The 21,948-nt window shown below is 49.2% G+C and overlaps 1 protein-coding gene across 1 annotated transcript in view; it reads left to right on the plus strand.

Moving 5' to 3' along the window:
• Window positions 1-3,927: 3,927 nt before the first annotated feature.
• The window catches only part of CLDN14 (claudin 14), a 57,547-nt gene continuing 39,526 nt past the window's right edge, over window positions 3,928-21,948 (plus strand). Inside the window, exon 1 of the mRNA XM_045036631.1 lies at window positions 3,928-4,098. The gene's annotated coding sequence lies outside the window, so the exon portion shown is untranslated. The remainder of the gene's footprint in view (window positions 4,099-21,948) is intronic.

Here is a 21,948-nt window from a genome sequence, read left to right on the forward strand (position 1 = left end):
CCTCTGGAAATGCTGAATCAGAGTCTAGCCCGGGGCCTGAGAATTTGTGCTCTTAATGAGTATTCCTTAGACGCCAGTCAATAAGGCAAGAATAGCACGCGATTTAGTGAAAGTAATTCTGCAAAGAATGACAACAATGCCCTCCCATATACAGGTCTCGGAACATCTGGATTCATCCAAGAATAAACTTCGGAGCGGCCACAGGACGGACAGCCTCAGAAATATTATTTCTCTCCAAATTTTAGACAGTCCAAGGTTATAACCTCTATTTCCTGGAAGGCAGCTGCTCAGGGGAACCCATTTAGGCTGGCCCCACTGGCTCTAGCAGCTGGAGGGAGGGCTCAAGGCTTCCTGGAGAAACTTCCCATCCCCAGAAGAGCTCGCGGTACCCCTCCCCCACTCGGGCTCCCAGCAGGGCTGGCCGACCTCTCTGGAGGATGCTCCCGCAGCAAGAAACCCCGTCTTTAAAATTTCAAAGTTTCAGGCCATGATCATTGTAACCGGGAAGGAAATCGTTCAACTGTTCACTGAAAGGATAAAAACATCACAATAAAGTACCAACGGAACCCTCAACTTCTGAAATATACCTTCCCATTGATATCTAGTCAAACACATAGTAGAGGCAGATAGGAAGGTAGTTTTAAAAAATACTTTGGCCTATTTTTTCTGAATATTTCAGAGACGAAAAAAAAAAAGGAGATTGAATGATCCAAATCCTTGAAGACTTGGGCAACTTTAAGAGAAATGTGGACACAAGATGCCCATCTACTTAGCAGACCTGCAGTGCTGTGCCCACCTGTGAGCTCTTGAAGGTGGTACATTTGATGGTTTTCTCTGATCTTCTGGAAGGATAAGGATTCTTCTGGGCTCCAAACATACTGCATTTATACCTGATACTGGGGTGCAATGCCTAATTTCTGATGAAGAATCATCTGTGACAAACAGCCCCAAAGACTTGGGGACCTAAAGATTGAAGGCTCTTGGGGCGCCTGGGTGGGCCAGTCAGTTAAGCATCAGACTTCAGGTCATGATCTCACGGTTCATGGGTTTGAGCCCCAAATCGGGCTCTGTGCTGACAGCTCAGAGCCTGGAGCCTGCTTCAGGTTCTGTGTCTCCCTCTCTTTCTGCCCCTCCCCTGCTTGTACTCTGTCTGTCTCTCTCAAAAATAAACAAATATTAAAAAAATAAAGATTGAAGGCTCTTTACCCAACGTAAGAATGACTCCCTGCATGTACTTATTACCTCATTTCTACCCATTCAACCTTAAAACTCCAACGCTCTTTAAAATACTGCATTTGAGGGGTGCCTGGGTGGCTCAGTCAGTTGAGCGTCCAACTCTCAGGTCATGGCTCAGGTCATGGGATTGAGCCCCACATCGAATTGTGGGATCAAGCCATACTGAGCACAGAACCCACTTAAGATTCCCTCTCTCTCTCTCTCTCTCTCTCTCTCTCCCCCTCCCTCCCTCCCTCTTCCCTTCACCCCTGCTCATTCACCCCTGCTCAAATGCTCTCTCTCTCTCTCTCTCTCTCTCTCTCTCAAAAGTCAATTACTTAATTTAAAAAGAAAATAAAATACTGCATTTGAATCTCTACTTATTAAAAATCAATTCTTAAGCCTCCAAAACCTGAGTAACCCCAATCATGGACAAAGTACAGAAGGTGACGAGAGTAAAGAGAGACACAGCAGGAGAGAGGGACCCTGACTCCTGCCTCGCTCTCCAAGGTTTAAGAAATGCCTCAAACCCCTGGGCCCCTTGAATGGGTTTGAGGCTAGAGAGTCATTTACTTTTCAATTACCAGAAGTCATGCAAATTTTTCTGCCGGCTATCCCCAACCCTACAGGCTGGCCTGATATTTGCAATGCCTCCAGCAAGCAAAATGGGACCCGTTGCAGTAGCTGGGACTAATAACAGAGAGCATTGTGGTTTTGCTATTAAGTTACTCTCAGCAATTAGTAAATTTATTGTCCTAATTGTTTCCACATGGCTGCTCTGTGCACATGTCTTGCCTCGAAGGTGCCCTTACAGTCTTGCCCCTGTCATCATATTTCAGCATGATCGCTGCCCATCTCTCCAAACTGTCCAACCCCATCAAAAGCTGATTTGCAGTCAGGTCAGCAGGAAGGAGGAGTAAGAGTTCATTCCAAAGTCCGCGGCATATTGGGATAAAACGCAGAGAAACTATTTCGTTGTGGCTCTTTGGGGGTCTGAGAATGTACTTCAGAGGGAGAGAATCGCTAGCTGCCTGTGACTAATGCACAGCAAAGTCCAAATTCTCCCCAGCCTCGAATCTGCTGCCCTTTCAAATCCCAACTCCAATCCTCCACGGAAACAGTCAGGTGGTGGGGGTGGGAATGGCTTTCTGGGGCCTGGGAGACCTTTGTTCTAGGCTCAGTGGCTGAGTGAGATTCTGAGGGTGCACAGACTCCAGCCAGACCTGCCTACGGATGGGGTCAGGATGCCCCTGGTTCTACGTTCAGGGCCTTGATTCCCTGGCACCCTCTGCCAGAGAAAGCTCACTGTCCTGGGCATTGCCATCCTCAAAAATTGAGGTGGATGGCCGCAGAGTGGGGTGTCGGGTGGGGACTGTCCGGGACATGATGTGTGTAACAGTGGCTCCTGGAGGGAACCCATCACCCTCCGGGCTGGCAGGCAGCACCCTTGTAATGGAAACCTGGTTGACAGGAGCCGGGAGCTGGTGTCACTCCTGTGTTCTCGAGTGTCACCCGCTCGGGCCCCAAACTGAAACCCAGCCGGAGCAGGTGCAGCCTAGCATCACAGGTGGAATCCAGGCAGCTGGAGGATATTTGTGTGACTCACCTAGCCAATGGCCCCTATAATCGCGCATTCTTTTGCCGCTCTAGGAATCAACTAGAAATCTAGGCAAGAGAGCAGGAGATGTAATGAGGTGGCCCTTTCCTTTTCAGAGCTTTGATGCATATTAGGTTATCTCGGTCTCACCTCACATTTGGGAAGGAGGGAGAAACCATACATATATAATTTATAAAGTCTATATAATATATAAAACTATGTATGTGTATAAATCATAGCTTAGCATTTCAGAATGGGGGTTCAAGTCCCAGCTGGATGATTCACTAGCTCCGGGGCCTTGGGATCCACTCAGTTTCCTCAGATCATCGTCATGATTGCATAAAGCGAAGGTGTTAAAGCACTTACCTGGCACCAAATGCAAGCTAAGTGCCTAGTAAATACTATCATCAAATAACACTTACTAAATTACAGTAAGGATCTAAGAATTGCTAGGACAGGGCTGCATCTCCTGAGCATCTAGAAAACTCCAATATTCTTTTATGGGCAATTGCTCTTATCATCCCCCCCCACCCCCAACGATGTTATTTCTGTGTTGTCTGCTCCCCACCCACCCAAATGGAGGCTCCATGAAAGCAGGGACTCGTTCACGCGCTGCCGTGGCCTCCCCCCTCCCCCCTTACACAGAGCTGGCACATAATAAATGCTCAATAAATGTCTGCTGGAAAAAAATGAACGGCAAAGGGCAGAGAATGCGGGAGCAGCTGGTAGCTCTCCTGGCTCCTTCGTGGAAGCTGGGGTTCTTTCCACCCCAGATGGCACCCCCCCAGCCCCAGCAGATGGGTCCCTCCGCCCTCCCCGGGGGATCTGGGGTGTGTTGCAGCCTGCTGGGGTTTTCACACTTCTCCTGCCGGGCAGGGGAGGAACCTCCCCAGGCTGTGCTAATTAATCCTGTTTTATGCACACGCATTTGAACCTGAAATGGAGAATGCAAATGTATTCCCAGCCAGAAGGCCATGCATTTCGCGCGTGCTGGCACACAGGTCAGCTCCGAGGAGGGCAGGACTCCCCAGGGTAGCGGCGGGGGCAGCCACGGGGCGGCGTGGGCTGCGCGAGGGCGGGCACCCGCCGCGGTAATTCCACCCAGCTGCGGCGTCAATTATTCATCCCGCGCCGCGCGCACGGCCACCGGCCACCTGCGGGCCGCTGTGCTCCCAGCGCCGGGGGCCCCCCACGGCTACCCGCCCCCCAGGACGGAAAGGGGCGCGCGGTGCTCCAGCCACAGACCCATGAGCGGCCATGAGCCGCTGTGAAGCCGCCCGGGAGGGGTGAGTTCGGGGGTGCCCCTGGGCGTGGCCATCAGGGCACTTCCTGGGTGCCTCCACTTCAGCCCGCGGGGCGTTCTTAGCGACACTTGGAGTGGAATCTGGTTCAGGCCCACCCTGAGGGGCTTCCAGCACCCGGGGTCCCCGGTAGGCGGGTTGTGATATAAGAGGGCTCTGCCTGGCGGTCACAGGAGGGTCCGCTGATCAGAGGACAGACACAAAGGAGTTCATGGGTCTTTATTGTCATTGTGACATCAGAGAGGTCTGGAAACTGTTGTGCGAGGTTTGTTTTTCCGGAGGCAGGTGAAGTCCGAATTTTCCAGGCAGGGCCAGGGAGGGTGGGCATGCGTGAAGTTTACGAAAATGTATTAGAATGCCTGCAACTCACTCTCAAATGGTACACACACAGAATCACAAAAGAGATGTACATAAGACAAAACATGGAAGTCAGTGGATACCAAGAGAGCCAGCACAATGGCACTATCAAAAATAAAACCAGGGGCACCTGGGTGGCTCAGTCCGTTAAGCATCGGACTTCGGCTCAGGCCATGATCTCATGGTTCCTGAGTTTGAGCCCCGCATCAGGCTCTGTGCTGACCGCTCAGAGCTTGGAGCCTCTTCAGATTCTCTCTCTCTCTCTCTCTCTCTCTCTCTCTCTCTCTCTCTCTCTGTGTGTGTTTATACATATACGTGTAAATATACCTAATTACAATTACAAATTGATTTGCTCTTGAAAGGAAACAAATGCTTCCTGTTATTAGACGATGAACTCTATAAAACTCACCTTCCCCTTTTTGCTTTGGCTGCTGGGAAGCTCAGAGTCAAGTTTGTTGTTGTTGTTTGCTTACAATTGTAATAAGTTCTTGCAGAATGAGGACTAGGATATGATTATTTCCATCCTTTGGTTACTTGGCTCTTATGCTCACACACACACACACACACACGCACACCTTTTCAATAGTTTTCTTGTATCTGTGACTTCTATTGCAAGACCTTTCAAATCATCTTTGAAAAAAATGTGGCCAAGCTAACTGTGCAGAATTTGATACATGGTGAACCCTCAACAAGTAAGGGAGGAGGCACGGCCATTTGCTCACACCAGAAATCTAGAAGTCACCCTTCTCAACCCTCACATGCAACCCATTAGCAAAGCCTGCCTGCCAATTCCATCCACTTCCCCCTTCCTCCCCAATCACAGTCCTAGTTAAGGAATGTAGGAGTCACTCAAACTACAGCAATAGCTTCTGCTCTTGCCCACGTGCAGTCTACTTGCTACATACAGGGTGGGGTTTTAAAACCTGCGTCACGCCTATGTCTATGCACTGCTTAACATTATTCAGTGGCCTCCTACCCTCTTAGAATAACCCAGATCTGCTTATTGCCACCCACAGGGTCTGGCCCCGGGTCATCACAGACACCGTCTTGAGTCGTTCTCCCCCTACCCACCCTGGCCCACCTCCTGCGGCCTCTGCACCTGTGCTCTCCTCCCTGTTTCCCCCCCCCCCCCCCCCACCGCGTCTCCCGGAGCTGCCTCCCTTCTTCCCTCCTCTGGCACTTGATCCCCAGTGCTTCCTCAGAGACTCTCTACCTCAACCACTGCCCCCTCCCACCTGTACGTGATGCAAAAGGGACAGGATTTCAGAGGGTCCCGCTGCCCGGTGTCTGCTACCAATCAACCACACCCTGTTTGTTTCCTTTCAAGAGCAAATCAATTTGTAATTAGGTATATTTACATGTATACACACACACATGTATTTGCTTGCTTGTTTCGTTGTTTGTGTCTCCCAGTAGACCTTAGACGTCATGAATGCGAGACCCTTGTCTGATTTATTCACAAATGTAAGTTCTCATCTGGCACAGTGCCTGGAACATAATAGGTGCTCATTAACTGTTCTCGAATGAGGGAAGAAATGATGCGTAGCTCGTTCTCGGCATCCCTTAAATTGATGTGAGCAGCAACAGAGCCTCTCTAGCCAACAGTTTGGAGGGGGGCAGTGTAGGATGCGTGGCTCCGAATTCACGGCTAGAAGCATGGGTCACAGCGTCACTGGTCAGGCACAGGTGAGGAGCATGCGCCGTGTGGTGGGTGGAGCCAGCGGGGAGGAGCCTGGGACTTTGGCAGCCTTGGAGTTGGTGCTGGTGGTCAGTGATAAGGGCTTCCAGCTGCTTTCATTTGTGTCTATATTCGGGTGTGGCTGATCTCCATAGTCACGGGGGGCGGTCCATGAACGTCTTGGTGGTGGCTACGTGGCGTATATACATTGAACGTGCCCTTGAAAACTATGGAAATAAACAGGTGTTAATAGTGGTGGCGTCATTTGGAGCTACAGCACCCTGATTCCGGTGCATGGGTCTTGTGGGACCATTTAGGGGCAGCTAAATTTAGGTGCTCCATGTGAGTTGGTGCGCAAAGCATGGAGGGAATGTGGTCTCTTTCCTAACTATGGTGGCCATTGGGCACCACCACCCTCCGAAATCCTATCCCTTCCTGCCGTGCTGCTCCAAACACATCCTCCACACGTGACAGTAAACTTGTAGCACTTTCCCTTTCTTGCCAAGTTTTTCTGTTTCTTGAACCCTAACGTTTATCCCAACCGTTTAAGCTTGGGGTATCCCTTGGCGGGGGGGGGGGGGGGTTCCAAAACTGATTTGCCATCAGGTCTAATATATCTTTGGATCTATACTGTAAGTGTTGGGATTTTGTATAACTCTGCCCAACCTACTGTGAAGATTTTCAAACACATAGCCAATAGCAAAGAATGCTACGATGAACGACTGGAGACTAGCCCCGTGATCTAGCAATTACGCATTTTGCCATATTGGCTCTCTCTTTGCATGTATGTATTATATATGTGTATATGCACACATTTGTGTTGCTTATCCATTTAAAAACAAACTGTAGGGGGTGCCTGGGTGGTTCATTTGGTTAGGCGCCCAACTTCGACTTCCGCTCAGGTCATGATCTCACCGTTTGTGGGGTGGAGTCCTGCTTCGGGCTCTCTGCTGTCAGCACAGAGCTCGATTCAAATTCTCTTGTCCCCCTCTCTGTCTGCCCCTCCCCTGCTCGAATGCTCTCTCTCTCTCAAAAATAGATAAACATTTTAAAAAAAAAAAGTAAACTGAAAACAATCATGACACTTCACAGGAAATATTTCATCATCCCAAGGACGTTCTCCTGTATATCCACAATACCATTATTGTATCTATTAACATTGACTTTACTGTAACATCATCTTACCATCCAGCAGATGTTCAAATTATCCCAATTGCTTCAACATCTCTTCTATAGCTGGAGGGTTTTTGTTTGTTTGTTTGTTTTTCCCCTTGAACCAAGATCCAATTAAAGGTCGCCATGAGGGTTGTTGTGACTATTTATCTCCTTTAATCCAGAACAATCTCCAAGACTTTTTGTTACAGTTTTGACTTGGGAACTGTCCAACCCAGTTGTCTGATAGAAAGCCCCGTGTTCTGTATTTGTCCTGGCTGTGGACTTGTTTCTGGTTAAGCAGCATTAGCAACTTTGCTTAATGTACAAACCCGTGCCTCTGCCAATGATCAATTTCTTCAAGATATGGTACTGTGTGGGTTTATTTACAAAGTGTCTATGCTTAAAAAGTATTTAAGGTAGTTTACAATAGAACAGAAAGTCTGTTGAATAAAAGAGAAAATGTTTTTTTACCATGCAGGAAGATGGCAGATGGGTTGGAAGAGGCAAACATACCGTAAACACACATTAGGGGCGCCTGGGTAGCTCAGTAGGTTAAGCATCCAGGACTCTTGATTTCGGCTCAGGTCATGATCTCACAGTTCATGGGATTGAGCCCCGTGTCCAGCTCTGTGCTGATAGCACAGAGCCTGCCTGGGATTCTCTCTCTCCCTCTCTCTCTGCCCCTCCCCTGTTCGCACATGCACGTGCTCTCTCTCTCTCTTAAAATAAATAAATAAACTTTAAAACACCACATTAATGTGGTTCGTGTAACCTAACCATGAGATTTGATGTTGAGTTTTCTGGCTGCCAAAGCAAAAATGAAAAAAAAAAAAAAGCCAAAAAGTCATCTTCAGGAAATATGAGCTTTACCCATAGTAGATTGTAAAAAATAATTCGTCCAGGGGATCCTTAGACAAATGATATCAAAGAAAATAATGAGTAGCATCTTTAACAGCTTCATCAGTGATTCAGGAACATTCTTCCTTGAGCTGCTTCTGTAATACACAAGGTCAATGCCAAGGACACAACATTAAAATGTAATGCAGTGAAGTTGTTCTTTTTTTTTTTTTTTAATGAGTCCAGTCTAGGCAAGTTTGATTTCTTGATACAAGGAGAGAACTGGCGTGCCCTGAGGACAGATAGACAATAGACCACCTGGCCACCTGGCCACCTGGCCTTGGCTCTTGTCCTCAATCCCCCCCCTGTGGACGCCGACTCCCCTGGCCAGGTCCCCAGGAGCGGGCAAGTCCCCACTGGACCCTGGGGATGGAGACAGAACGAGTGCAAGGCTGGCCCCAGAGAGGAAGCTGACAGAACCTGAGCCCTGGACTCCCAGCACAGACAGCCCCCCACCCCTGCTCCTGGCCCACTACCTCTGTGCAGAGGTAGCCGCACCTGAACTTGCAAGCCCTACCAAGATTTTCTGATGATTTCTTTTTCTGTCTGTGCAAGTGCCGAACCCAGGCTCAGAGCAGCACAGCCATGCTGCCTTCCCCCTCCCCTGGAAAACACTGAGAGAAGATTCTTGAATCTTGAACGGACTCCCGTTCTCCATGAGGAGGGAGGACCTGTCTGGCTCTCTCCGTGCTATCCTGCCTCCACCTCCAGGCAGGTTACCAGGGCGACTTAGCTGTAAAGTGTACTCCTTGCAATCACACAGTTCAGTGTGTCCATTCAAACTTTGGAAAGAGTCTGCCAAAAAAAAAAAACCCAGAATACGTGTTCTTTCAGATAATAACTTTCGATTACATGTTATGTAAGATGTCATAGAAATTTGGGGCAATAAAGAAAAGAATCCCCCACGATCCCACGACTCCTGAAAATCAGCTAAGTCACTCGCGCACCGACCCTCCTGTTCTGTCAGTGGACCTGTTTATTCCCTTCTGCAATAGAACTTGCGATTATATAGCTATCTATATTCAGACGCATCCTCATGCACCTCTCCATATTTGTATTCTCTTCCAGTCTCTAAAATATTTTTTCCGTATTTATAATCATTCTTTGTATACGTCTTGTACAGTACCTTTCCTCACTTAATTTTGTGTCATGTGCTTTGTTTCCGTTACTGCAGTCTTTACGAAACCACTTTTTTTCAAAGAGATAAGTGATTTTCCATTGGAGGGATGGGCTGCAATTTAATGAACCGCTGCCCTGTTTGTGGACAAAGCCTATTATTTTACGGCCCCTTTTCATCCTGCATAAATCACACTCCTGTGGCTGTAATTCTACAGTAAGTGCAGGGCCTGCCGCGACGCTTCCTGGCTCGCAAGGGTTCGGTTCTGCCGTCATCAGGGGGAAGGCGACTGCGTTTCCTCTTGCTGTGGCTGGAAAAGAGGCCGCCAGCTCATCGAAGGTTGGGGGACGGTGTTAAAATGCCAAGTGTTGGGAGAGGGGTGAAGACGCGGGCCGTAGCATGAATGAACCCAGAGCTGGATGCCGTTGTGACAATGGAACACCCAGGCCGGGGCAGACACGTCAGGGGCTGCTTCCGGCCTCGGGTGTCGGGCAGACGTGGCCAGGACCGCGCTGGGCTGCGAAGGAGCCTGTGTGGCATCTTGGTGGGACGGTGCTATGGTGATTCGGCCGCCCCGGCCTCTCTGCAATGCGTTTGCACCCAAAGCACGCTGTGTATTCCTAAGAAAGAGTGAGCTGAAGGACCCGTGGGTATCAGCCACGCTGGAAGACGTGGCACTATAAGCTGCCCGCCAGCCATATGTTTTTATCGTCCTGTACTTGTCAAAGGGCTTTGAAGTTTGTGATCTTGCCCCGGGTCCCGCGGGACTTCTCTCATAACTCTTCAAGGTTGACCTTGTGTTTTTTCACACCGAGCCCCCACACCTCCCCCGGGACTCTAGTATTCCGAAAAAGTAGGGATTATGTCTTTAAAAGGATTAATTTCCATGAGTGCAACTTCCATTAATATAATACAATTTTTTTTTCATTCCCATTAATAGCCTTTTTTTCTTTAAAAGCATCCCTTCACCCCAGTAAACTGAACTCTCGTTATCCTTCTGCGTTTGGCCCTAGCCCTGGGCTGCAGGTGTAAGTCAGGTCTGGCCAGTTGGTTACCGTGGCGCTATTTTGCTGCCCAGGATCCTGTCTATTCTCTGTCTCCGGCTTTGTCTGCCCATCACTATTTTCCCACACTGGTACAACATACAGCTAGCCACCACTTTTAAAGGTTCTGCGATAGCCAGGAGACGGGGGGCGGGGGGTGCTCAGGGTGCTTCACTCTCTCCTATGGGGAGCACAAAGCTGAATCCACGATCATAAACCATGAGCATCTTGAAACACGGGGTCGAGCGGGTAGTGCACTATCTCAAGAGGCGAACTGCACAGAAACTCCCTCTCAACAGCGTGGCAACAGGAGAGGCCCTTCCCCAGGCTGACTGTCCCCAACCCTCTCTGCCCAGCTGGACTCTGGCACCCCCAGTTCCTCCTTCCCACATTTGCTAAGGGAAGGTGCGGCCAGATGTGCGGTCCCGCCTGAGCTAAGCCCTGCTCGATTATCGACCAGCCCCCCCCCACCCCCCCGAATGTGTTTTCTGTAGAGTTGTTTGCTATGTTCTGGAATTTCAGACCATGCTGAATTTCCTTGTTTTATGGCTCGGAATTTCAGGAGCAGCACCACAGATGTTAAACGTGTGAGTCTCTTGGCGCTAATAAAATAAACCCTAATCAAACAGGGGTGTCGTGACTCCAAGAGTTAGATAGCCCTTAATACATTGTGTCAATCACCATTACAGATGTTGCAAGTTGAGTCATTTGGTAGCATAGTAACTTTATACGGTCCCCGAGAGCCAGCTGTGAATATTTAAGGGGGAAAAAGTCCTTTTTTGTTGCTCTGCAAATATATTTCCAATCATAACTTAAATATTTTCTTTAGTCAAAATACTGATTTCTCTTTCTCACCATATTCTCCAGAGAAGTCTTTACTTTCCTTTTTTCACCTCCACCAAACTAGCTTATTATGTATTAGAGATCTTGCAAGACTTCGGTTAGAGCCTGGCTTTAGGAATGCTTGAAGCACCTATTTTAAGGCTAGCGTTCTATCCTCACAGGTTTAAGTACCCTCCCTCCCCCCTTTGTGGTGAAGTAATAGTATTTCTTGGGGGCTCAGAAAATCCCCAGTGTTAGGATGGGGACACTGAGGTTATGTCAAGGTCACATGGTGGCACTTGGGCCGAACTTGACTCCTGACCCAGTTGCTAGCATGTTACGTTCAAGCATGTACCAGAGCTCCCCTGTGCAGTGAAAATGGCTTTTGCGGTTGGACAAATGAATTTTTTTGAAAACAAATATTTTAATGTAGTTTTCATAGCTGCCTGGAAAGCCTAAAGGCAACAATGACTTCTCCATGAATTATTTTACGTACTTCCTCCTGTACCTATAAACGAAAAGACCATGAGAAACCCACATTTCCTCATTTGTAAAATAAGAGAGTTGGACCCAGTGAACCTTGCTTTTTATGGACCAGGAATTCCGTTTCTCCAGAATCCATTTGACTTTGAAATACCAAACCTAGTCAGACATAATGTAATATTCTCAAGTGCCATGTGTTCTAATGAAAAGTAAATAGATTATTGGTTACATTTAAAAATATATATATATTCTAATTACATAGGTAATACAGAATATATTCTCCTTAATTAAAAAAAGTCAAGATTACAGAAAAAAAATTGAAGGGCACCCTGCCCCTCACCCCCATTTAATGCCCTCCTGCCCCTCCTAGAGACTATTATTGGTTTGGGGTATATGTGTAATAGAGACCTTTAAAAATGCATTTACTGGGGCACCTGGGTGGCTCAGTCGGTTAAGCATCTGACTTTGGCCCAGGTCATGATCTCACGGCTCGTGGGTTCGAGCCCCATGTCCCGCTCTGTGCTGGCAGCTCAGAGCCTGGAGCCTGCTTCGGATTCTGTGTCTCTGCCCCTCCCCTGCTGGTGCTCACTCTCTCTCTCTTTCTCTCTCTCAAAAATCAGTAAATCTTAAAACACTTAAAAGCAAAAAAAAAAAAAAAAATGCATTTATAGACACACACATACATATATTGTTTTTAGTGTTGTTTTTTTTTTTAAATGTAACTTGTTTCACATCTTGTTTTCTCGGTCACCAGTCTGTCTCGGAGCTCTTTCTGTTTGTTTATAGAGATGTAGCTCTTATTTCTTTATCGGGGCTGTTGGAAGATTTGCTTCTGGCTTCCCTGCTCCGGGCCTCCTCCGCCTCCACCAGGTGCATCGGTAACACAGCCTCCTCCCGCTGTTTGAAATATTGCCCCTTTCCTAGCTGCCCCTTCCTAGCCCTGGTGGCCATCCTCCCTGCCGGAGGGCTCTCTGCCCCTCTGCCTCTGTCGGAATCCAGCCTTGTCTGCACCGTCCCTGTGATCTGCACGCGTTTCCCGTTATTACTTGTGTCTCTATTATCGCATGCGCTTCCCTAAATTATAGGTATCGTTAACCCAACCCTAACCTAATACATATTTTTCTACCAGACTATCTCTGGGAAGATGGGGATAGTGTTTATGTTATTGATCCGCCCAGCAACTATGCTCAATGTCTGGCACATAATAGGTGCTCAGTAAAAGGGTGGTTGGCCTGCTTGAGGTGGGGCAAGTGAGCTTGTCAGAAGACAGCTGCACAAAGTTGAGGGCAAACAGAAGGCAGCAGTTCTGCAGAGCAGCCTAAACAGCAGGGGCCACCGCGCAGGGCGGGAGGGGGGCAAGATTGCTCCAGAGCTCCCCCAGCTCGCTTTTTCATTAGGGAGACTCAAGGCTGCTTTTTTGTTTGCAGAGCACAGTCTGTGAATGAAACGGAACCTGCAAACCAGCTTCCCACAGTGCTTCTGTTGCTGTTAAAAATAAACTAACTCTATCTATGAGGGTTTTTCTTTTCTTTTTTTTTTTTTTTTTTTAATTAAGAAAGTATTCCACATCCCTCCCAAACCTGCCTTGGAGCTACAGCCTGCTGCAAAGACTTAATCTTTAACTGAAATGGAGGGGGAAGCATAAACCAATCACGGAAATGCTAACCTTTTTAATAGTCCTATTAAAGCCCACCTCTCTGGGAGTCGGCCGCTCACGTATCTATAGGGCTGGATCCTTGGGAGACAGACAGATTTAGCAGGCTTGCAACTTCACGTTAGCAGAGTAACTATGCATTAGGAGTTTGCTCTGCATAGAGCATTTCCCTCACTACATTTATTTCCTGTATCAGGCAATGCTATGATTTTAGACTAACAAATATAAACGAGGGATAAAGGAAAATAGAGAAAAATTTCCACCGTGGTTCATTCCTCTGAACCCCACACAAGTGACCAAGGATGATGTAAACGGGGTATGAATCTGATGTCTCACCTGCAGGGGAGGAGGTGGTGATGAGATAAAGACACAAAGCGAGCTGTGCATTCTCTCTGTGTTGGAAACCGCCATTAAATACAAGTACAGCTCGGGGAAAGTGGGGTTTTTTTTTTTTTTTTTTTGGTTGAAGCAAACCCCTTGTATGAAAAGATACATCCTTTCCAACATGATTAATATGTCTTGCCTGTAGCTTTCTGCTCAAATTATTGGTAATTCTAGTGAGGAGAAAGCATTTCTTTCTAGCCAAAACAGCCGTCTGGATGAATACAAATGAGTTTATAAAAGGCTTGAGTTACTAACGGGGTAAACTCCCGGGCAGGTGACCTTCTTTGTTTAAGTTCTGTGGCCGAGTGCTGTCAGCCGCAGCCTGGCTTGCGTTCTCCTTGGGCTTGGTGGATGGAAGGCCATGGCAAGGTTGTAGCTCCCTCTGTAACAGGCTCTGCCTGTGCTGGAGAGGGGGGAGAGGAGGAAGGAGGAAGCCATTTCCAGAACATCTGCAGTTTCCCACACCTTCTGCTGCCTCTAACATGAAGATTATTTCATTGAGGAAAGTTGATTTGCATCAGCCGACCTGGGGCCCCGGGTGAATCACCCATCTTCAGGGCAGGGAGCGATGCCCCCTGCACGGATGGGACGGCTCGAGGGTCCCACGAGGACCCCCACCCAGCTCCTTAGCTCTGCCCTCCTGTGAGAATCAGACAGGAAGAGACCTGTAGCCCAGCAGGAAGAGCAGAAACTGGGAAGTAGCTGAGTCACCTTCTTTCTGAGAAGGGAAAACTCGGAATGTTCCAGAAAGAAGCGTTCCCTAGCACTTGGCGTCGCCAGTGTGCAGGGGTTAAAAGCTGGAAATCCGATATGTGGGTTCAAATCTCGCTCAGACTGTAGGACTTGGGCAGGTTAGTCTTCCTCTCTTGTATCACTTGTCTTTACTGGAAAAGTATGGTGGTAATGGCACTTGCCCCAAAGGACAACAGAGGCAATTGAATGACTTATGCGAGGATACTCTTACCACACTGCCTGGCCCACGCTAAGGATTGAAGACGTGTTTGTTCTAACTCTGCACACTCTATTCATAATGTTATCATTCCTACTTATTCGTCTTTAACAATAATTACAGGGAGTGTTAGCCAAAAATATTTACCTCTAAGGGTGACATCAAACAGGGAAGTTGAAAACCAAGGATGAGCTCGGTACAGTATTGACTGTATTGGGTCAAACACGGAGGGATGATAACTAATATTTCAAGAAGTCGAAATTCGAAAACAACTTTGAACAAGAATTCAGTGCGTTTGAGTAAGTCTGCACGATCCGGCTGGACTTTTTTCCAGCAATTTTTGTCACCTCCGCTCTGTATCACACCGGTGTTTGGAAAAAGGACATCCTGGTGATAGACCAACATCGGGGTGTCTGAGAACCCCTTCTCAAACCTGACCTTAAATATCTTAAGCAGCAAAAACAAACTCTTCTTTCCCTCTAAGCAACAGAAAATAAGCAATAGAAGACAAAAATCGGAAATTAAATTTAGCTGTCCCAGTGAATGCCGTAACAGTGACGCTTCCTCTTCCTGCCAAACACCGTGTTGTTTCTCCTGTTTTTTCCCCAGAGAGTTCAGGAATGATTGCATGATAAGTCATTTATCTTCAGTGCAGGTACAGCAAGGCTGTAACCACATATTACCCCAAATGGGGAATTCACATCCCATTATTTCCCATTGGTGAGTAATGGACGGGAAATGGGAAATGTCACTACAAGGCTGGCTGGCCATCTGGCCAAAGCCGCTCTATGAATACAGCAGCTGATCTACATGGAAATATTAAGGCAACAAAGTCTGAATCTGTTCTGCTTCTCCAGGGAACCTCGGTTCATGCATGGAAGGAAGGCAATAAAGTCCAATTATTCTAGACGGGGCTACACGAGGCATATGAAAATTATCTCATGTAGGGTAACTCTAAAGCTAAGTATTTTTTAAAGCAGCCATCAGTCACTCTGAGTAACAAAATCAAACAAACTGATCAATCTCTGAGGAACTACCCATTAATCAAGAGACGGTGCTGAGATGTTGGCAATTTTTCATCATTCCACGTGTAATATTTTAAACCTGACATGCTGACGGGGTGGTCCAAGAATATGAACTTATCACGTCCAAAAGGAAGGACAGTGAGGCTTCGTGGTGTTGGCCCAGCTGTGCCCTGCACCCTCCCGTTTTCCCCTTTAAAGCGTTGCTTTCGTCTCATTTGGGACGCACAGTTCCTCTGGTTGACAATGACACTGTTTTTTATTTTCTCTTCCTCAGTGAAAACACAAACATCGCAACAGGCCCGATCGGATTTTCAGTTCTCTGAGTCTTTGGTGGAGTCAGTTCATTTCTCGGGGTTCAGCTTTACCATCTATAAAATAAGAATCTCAAACACTAGGTTGGGGGGGGGGCGGTGACAAACTGTGATCCGTGGGCCGCGTCTGGCCCTCTGCCTGTTTTTATAAATAAAGTTTTATTGGAACACAGCCACGCCATTTGCTTCCTTTTTGTCATGGCTGCTTTCACACCACGACAGCAGAGTTGAGCGGTTGTGACAGAGACTGTATGGTCAGCAAAGCCTAACACGTCCACTGTCTGGCCCATTACACTAAAAGTTTGCTGACCCCTGGACTAGGTGATCCTCCTGTAAGTTCCTTCCAACTCTGAAATCTATGATTCTGGGAGGAAAGAAAGAATACGAGGCTTTTGGGTGCCTGGGTGGAAGGGACGGCCCTGAGATGGAGACGAGGTCAGAGAGGGGAGCCTAGATAGGCCGAAATTCCCCTCATGGTGTGCTTCCCTCTGGCCCAGGGGCCATGCTTTGGGAGCCCACAGTGGAAGTGTAATGGGCCGAGCAAGGGGCCCCAGTGCACCATTCTGAAAGCTTGACCTTCCACAGGCAGGACAGCTGTAGCTCATGGGTCAGACGTGGTCGGTGGCGCTTCAACGGGCAACACCTGATGCAGCCCTGAGGGCATCCTACTCCGGGCATGCCACGTGTGGCCGCCCTGCCCAGCCTTCGCTTCTCTGGTCAGGGAGTCCCCATTCGAAGTCTCTGCCCGGTTTCCAAAGCCCCCTCAGCCCAACCTCCCCGATCCCTCCATCCCCATGCTGGCTCCTCTGGTGCCACCTGCCGTCCCTGTCTTGCCCGTGAGCTTCTCACCCTCCTCTCACCCCACCTCCCCGAACACGGTGCTGCTCCCTAGCTCCAGAACCTTCTCTCTCTCCCTGCTGTTAGCTTTGCCGTCTTCGTCTCTCAAGACGCGGCGCCATGGCTCCCCTCCAGCGTATTCCAGCAGACCGACATCTCATTCTGTGCACTGCGGTTTTGGCTCCATGCATGACTATGTGTTCTTGAGGGTGGGATCTCTGTCTCCTATTTCCCGTGAGGTCACAGGATTGAGCCTTGACTAGGGAGTCAGTGTGTAATTGAGTTTTGAGTGGTCTGGCCAACCTACCTTTCTTCTCCACGAGCATGTCCCACAGAGCACCTGCGTGTGACTGGAGGGTCTGCTCAGCTGTGTAAAGGTCCACGGAACAGCTGCGTGAGTGGCAGGAGAGGAGAAGGCTCCCAAAGGGCCCGGGACTCCATGGGTGTGAGTCAAGGTGGCCCAGCAGTGGAGGGAGGGCCAAGTAGAAAGCACCTTGCACCTGTGCATCATGTCCCAGCATGCGCCCAGTATGACCTGAGGAGAGGGGTGCATCTCTGGACCCTCACCCTGGTGCAGGTGCCACTGTATGTCATGGCCTGGGGCAGAGGGCGTGGGGTGGGGCAGGACATCTCCACATGGGTTCTATTTCCCATCCTAACAGATACCTGCTGGTACACTGGACAGTGACCGGTGGCTATGTGTCTGCACGTAAGGTTTGCACAACAAGTGGCTGGGGCTGCATTTGCCCTAGTGGGCCCAGGTCCAGCAGGGTCTGGATATATAAGCCTGGCTATCGCATGGCACCCGCACTGCCCATTTCCCTGGTTTCTGGGCCTCCGCCAGGGTCATGTGACATCTCGTTTGCAGGGAGGAGAGCCTAATTTCTCAGAGTACCTGACTCCCCATTTCCCTGTGCAGGTTGAAATTCGGGACAGATGAACGTGGCCAGTAGCCTGCCCTGCTGCAGCAGACTCATCTAGAAGAGGGCTCCTCGTGCTCCTAGAGGGCAGTCGGCCCTGGTACCCAGGTCACGTGTCTCCCCATTCTGTCCTGTTACTGCTGTAGCGTCTGTCGTATAGGATGGTGCCTAATCCACTCTCCACCGAAAGTGGGATACTTCCTAAATCATCTTATGATGGGGTTTAAGTCCTAAGTGCAATTCCTTGTTTGCAAAAGTTTAGGTGAACACAGATCATCTAAACAATTTAGCTTAAGGATGTCCCAGTTTTCACACACACACACACACACACACACACACACACACCCCATGCATTCGTATCCAAATGAAATCTCAAGAGGACGATCAGTGCTTTCTAAAACCTGGGACAGCCATGGCATGACGTACAGGCAGCCAAGCTATTATTTGATGCCGTCTGTCTGCTCTGTACAGTCAGAAGGACCAACACACGCAAAGGGTGATGGAGCCTGTAGCTGTCTGTCCGTGGGATTCCTGGGTGCCCTCAGGCTCATTCCCTGCTCCCTGTAGCTGGGAGGGTAGAGGCACAAGGTGAGGAAAGTGTCCATTCAGGACACCGAGTGATGCTGGGCAGACCGAGGTGGGGCGCGGAGGGGGACAGCCCATACCAAATGCCCTGGTCGGTCTCTGGCTTTGGATGTCTGCCTGTCTGTGTGTGCACCGTCCCAACTCCCCCTTCCCTTCCCGAATTCCTTCTGCTCCCAGGAAAGACCATGCATGAGTAGTACGGATCCGTGGCTGGCCAGCGTCCGAGCAGCAGAGGCAGGGTCCTCGCTGCTTGTGACCTGGTCACAGAGACAGACGTCCTCACTGTTTGTGGAGGACCCAGCAGATAACTGAAACAGGATGGGAAGAAGTCATCTTGGGCGAAAGCTACACTCCTCTCAAACTCAACCTGGAGCACAAAAGGCCAAAGTTCGGGAAAGAGAGGAATGTCAATACTTTCCTTCAAATTTGAAATCGTGGTTTGTAATTTATGTGTTGAACTCCGGGGACAGAAGCATCTTCTTGGACTGTGCTCGGGTTACCCTCCCCCACGCATCTGTATCCTGTTCTCTGGAAGGCACCATATATCACCACGGCCTCCAGAGGCTGCTGCATGGCGTTTGTGAAAATGAGGGCAGCCGGAATGGGCAGGGCTACCCTTCTGTCTCCAAAGGGGCTGCGGTGGGGGCCGGAGGAAGTTCTGGTCTCTGTTCCTCAGGCCTTTGCGGGGCCTGGGGCAGGAATGTTTGCAAACCCCCCCGCCCATCCCGGGGAGCCCTCAGTGCCTCCCCAAGTTAACCAGAGCTGACAAGGAAGGACACGGGTGCCAAGTCAGGGTGCACGATTTGGGTTTGAGTCGGTCCCCTGGGGTTCTGACGCTTTATTTCAAGACAGGCTCCGAGTCCACCAGGGTAATTATATATATTCTCACATAAAGTGGGGTCTGGAATTGGGGAAAGGAAGGCCAGGCCGGCTGAGCGTGGGGTGTGGCTGCCTTGATTATATTGGACATGAAAAGAAGACGGATTTTATAATAAACCTAGGTGCCAGAGAGCCTGCCATTTTCTCCATTTGGGATCAGTTTAATCCACAATGGGGAGCACAGAGATTCTGCTTGGCGGCCCAGGCCTTTATTTTTAAAGTTACGACATGAATAAACTCCCTATAATGATTTGATAGGGATATTTTTAGCTGACATTTTGCTGTTGATAGAAAATTCTGACGCCCGAGGGCATGATAATGGCCACCGGCCTTCATGCATAAAACACTAAACATTCTCCAGCGTGATTTTCAGTTGGGAAATCATGGCAATGCTTCCATTTCCATGGAGAAGGAGGGGGTGGGGATGGGGAAGAGAAATGCATTCCTGAGTCCTTACCCTGCTGCTCCCCGTCTCTGGTCTTGCCCCTCCCCCCCAGCAGTTTCTCTGCCACAGGGGACGCTTCGCCCTCCTGCCTGCATTCTGGCCCCCACCCCAGCAGTGACCACCAGCTTTGGGCCTCCCTCCCTCCGCTGATCCCAAGACATCTGCCCACACAGATGCACCTCTGATGCGTGGAATATTATTTCCTTGGCCCAAAAAATTCCAAGCCATCTACAGGACTCAATTTCAGGATTTTCTTGGAATGTTGTGAAAATTTGTGTCTTTGCCATGGGAACATTCAGAAGTAGAGGTTTGCGTGGCTCTAGTTACAAGATGCTATGTCTGAGGCTGTATTTCTGTGCTAAATAGATATTCAGCAAACCCCTTAACTCTCGCCTCCTGTGTATCGGGAAGCCGGGAGGGGAGGAAACCACCTTTAGAAAATGTTTCCACCCACTGCCTCCCTTTGTTCTCCTTTCTTCCCTCCACGTCCCTGCGAGCTGCAAACCAGCCGGGGCCATGTGATTCCAGGCTTCTCCCAAGCAAGCCCAAGGTAGCCCAGCTGATGCCAGGAGCCCGTTGGAGGGGCTGCTGGTTTAAGAAGAGGCTGATCTTTACAGACTAGCTCCACTTCAGACATTTTGTGGTCATAGGCAAGTTCTTAAACTTTGGTACTCAGTGCCTATAAAAAAAAAAAAAAGTGGATTTTCCCCTTCCTTTCTGAAATGACAGCTTTTCGGGCAAGTCTGGCTGTCCCCCAAGCCACTGCTTGGGACTCAGGAACTGGAGGGAGCTGCTGTTCCAGTGCCCAGCCTCTACCGCATCCCACAAGAGCCGCTCAGCAGAGCCGTGAGCCTGCTCCGTGGGGAGAGGTAAAAGGAGGGCAGTGTTTTGGGTTTTTTGTTTTGTTTTTTAATGTTTCTTTGTTTTTGAAGGCGAGAGAGACAGAGGTGAGCAGTGGGGAGGGACAGAGAGAGACGCACGCTCCACCGACTGAGCCACCCAGGCCCCCAGGAGGGCAGCATTTTAGGAGACATATTGGGTCTTCTGCCAGACGTCTAATAAAAGCGGATGACTTCTTTTCTGTTCTCTGCCTTGGGCCTCTGGGATGGCACCTGTGTGCACACGAGTGGCTGGAGGGTGGGGCTGTGCCGGCCTCGGGAGGAGTTGTTCTAAGTGGCGTCTTTGTGGCTTCTGGGGAATTGTTTAGAGTCTGTATGGAGTCCGTGTCTGTGGCGGGTGGAATTGTGTCCCCCCAAAAGAGATGATCAGACCTTAACCCCTGATAGCTGGGAGTGTGGCTTCCTCTGGAAGTAGGGTCTTTGCAGACATGATCGAGTTGAGACCAAGTTATACTGAGGAGGGTGGGCCCTAATCCACTGACTGGCATCCATGTGAGGAGAGGGAAATTTGGACACACAGCACACAGAGGGAAGATGGCCACGCGAAGACGGGCGGGTGAGGAGACTGGAATGTCGTGTCTATAAGCCAAGGAGCACGGAGGATTATGGGTGAGCACCAGACGCCAAAGAGGCCCTTCCCTAGAGCCTTTAGAGGGGGCGTGGCCCCACCAACACCTCGATTTCATACTTCCAGCCTCCAGTACTGTGAAAGAATATACTTCTATTGGTTTTGTTCTCAAAACAAAGTTTTTTAAGTTTATTTATTTATTTTGAGAGAGAGAGAGCAAGCTGGGTATGGGCAGAGAGAGAGAGGGAGAGAGAGACTCCGAAGCAGGCCCTGTATTGTCAGCACAGACCCCAACGCGGGGTTCAACTCCCCCCAACCGTGACATCATGACCCGAGCCAAATGCTTAACCTAGTGAGCCACGCAAGCGCCCCTGCACTTCTATAGTTTTAAGCCACCTAGTTTGGGCTGAGTTGTGACAACAGCTCCAGGTCTCTGAGACATTGTCTCTGATGCCTGTGGCTCTCGCATTGATTCACACGTCCTCTCAGGACTCTGTACTCTGTGAACTCTCCCGTGGGGAAGCACGGAACTGAGTGGTTGGGAGCAGTGTAGAAGCCGCTCTGGCCAATGGCGTCAACATCAGCGGGTTTCCTTCCCCGGGAGCAAGAAAGGCTGACCAGAATGAGTTGAGGGAACGGATGGAACAGATTTCTACATCCCACTTTCTGAAGAGTTGCAGTTTGAGTCCAACGGCTATCACTGGGTAAAGAGCCTTCTTGCTCAGGGAGGCCAGTCCTTTTTTTGTTTGATTAAGGCCTTCAATTAATTGGGGGAGGCCCACCCACATTATGGAGGTAATCTCCTTTACTCAAGGTTAAAAGAATAA

This window comes from Felis catus, chromosome C2 (genome assembly GCF_018350175.1).
Source record: "Felis catus isolate Fca126 chromosome C2, F.catus_Fca126_mat1.0, whole genome shotgun sequence".
NCBI lineage: Eukaryota > Metazoa > Chordata > Mammalia > Carnivora > Felidae > Felis > Felis catus.